This window comes from Primulina eburnea, chromosome 2, assembly GCF_022965805.1.
Source record: "Primulina eburnea isolate SZY01 chromosome 2, ASM2296580v1, whole genome shotgun sequence".
Classification (NCBI taxonomy): Eukaryota; Viridiplantae; Streptophyta; class Magnoliopsida; order Lamiales; family Gesneriaceae; genus Primulina; species Primulina eburnea.
In genome coordinates this window covers 22,615,972-22,617,755 of record NC_133102.1, presented here as the reverse complement: position 1 = coordinate 22,617,755, position 1,784 = coordinate 22,615,972, and the positions used below count along the sequence as shown (strand labels likewise).

The 1,784-nt window shown below is 39.8% G+C and overlaps 1 non-coding gene across 1 annotated transcript; it reads left to right on the top strand.

The window, feature by feature from the left end:
- The first annotated feature begins 506 nt into the window (after positions 1 to 506).
- Positions 507 to 613, top strand: LOC140824872 (small nucleolar RNA R71). The gene has a single exon (XR_012116490.1). It is a non-coding gene; the product is annotated as a small nucleolar RNA R71 (small nucleolar RNA).
- Positions 614 to 1,784: the final 1,171 nt, after the last annotated feature.

Sequence of the window (1,784 nt, the reverse complement as noted above, 5' to 3'; positions counted from 1 at the left end):
CCATATGGTGGACCTCTTTGTTGGCGATTTTGGTTGTTTTGACCTCCCCACGAAAAGTTTGGGTGATTCCTCCATCCCGGATTATATGTGTTCGAATAAGGGTCATTTCTAGGACGGTTTTGGAATCCCACTTGTTTTACCGGTGCTCCCTCAGGCACATAGAATGGATTGCCATCTTGGCAATCCTGCACATCATGCTCACCCCCACACTTATCACAGAAAATTTCTTGCAGACGCATAGCCGACCCACTCATGCTCATCCCATCAATCTTTCTATTCAAAGCCTCTAACTGTGCTGAAACCGCCGAAAAATCATTAACTTGATTAACTCCAGCACCTCGTCTATGCCTATCAGACTGAGGATGATAGCTACTAGCAGCCATTTCCTCTAATAACTCATATCCTTCCTCAGCCGTTTTTCTCAGTAAGTTACCACAGGCAGCAGCATCTATCATAGTACGGTTAGGAGACCGTTGTAGAAAGTTTGAACAACTAACACAAGAGGCAGCTCATGGTGTGGACATCTCCTCAACAAGTCCTTGTAGCGCTCCCATGCCTCGTAAAGTGACTCTTGCTCATTTTGAGCAAAAGTAGTAATGTCGGCTCTAAGCTTCATAGTCTTCGACGGAGGAAAGTACTTGATCAGGAATGCCTTTGCCATATCCTCCCATGTAGTAATAGACCCTACAGGCAAACAGTTTAACCACGATTTAGCTTTATCTCTCAGTGAAAATGGAAATAAACGTAAACGAACAGCATCATCAGACACGCCATTAAACTTAAGAGTATCACAAATTTCAAGAAAGTCAGCTATATGAGAATTAGGGTCGTCAAGTGCACTTCCCCCAAATTGGACAGTGTTCTGAATCATCTGAATGATAGCTGGCTTGATCTCAAACTGATTAGCTCGGATGACTGGTCTTACGATGCTTGGACGTGCTCCATCCAGAGACGGATGTGCATAATCCATCATCGGTATACGCCTTGGCTCCTCTCTGTGTTGCTCGTCTTCAATTCTTTCCTTCGCTCTTTGCTGCTGTAGTCGACGTCTAGCTGTGCGTTCAATCTCGGGGTCAAAAGGCTCAAGCTTAAACTCGAGTGATCTTCGCATGCACCACAAGAAAAATCTGCAACACAATGAGAGTATCAAATAACAATAAAATAAATAATACTAAAGAATTTAATTGAAAAATAAAAAATTGTGAATCAACAGTCCCCGGCAACGGCGCCAAAAACTTGATCGAGCAAAACTTGCACAGTGAATAGTCCCAAAATTTGTTTTATAAATGAAAGCTCGATTTTAAATATTGCAAGTGCACGATAGTCAAGTTATAATAAACGTAAGTGAATACGAGGATCGTTCCACAAGGACTGCGTTACACTATTTTTATTTTCAAGTAAAATTTCTTTAGCAACGATAAAATGAGTTGATGATTAATCTAATGTAAATTTAAACAACTAAAATAACTAAAATGCAAAGAAAACGTATTCAAGAAAGCAATGATTAATTTGGATTAAATCAATTGAGAAATGAATTTGTTGGGAATTAGCAGTTCACCTACCACTCGTGTTTAAATAATTACACTCGACTTTTACTCGTGCATTCGACGGAATTCCCTAGACTAATTAATATACTCTGTCGAGCTATATTAATACTAATCATAAACAAGCAATACTCAAGTGTCCTCAATTATTTAACAGTTCAATATTGCATTACAATCTATGGAATCCACTAGCTTTCATCCGGGTGAACTATCACTATCGACACGTACCCAATTCCATAT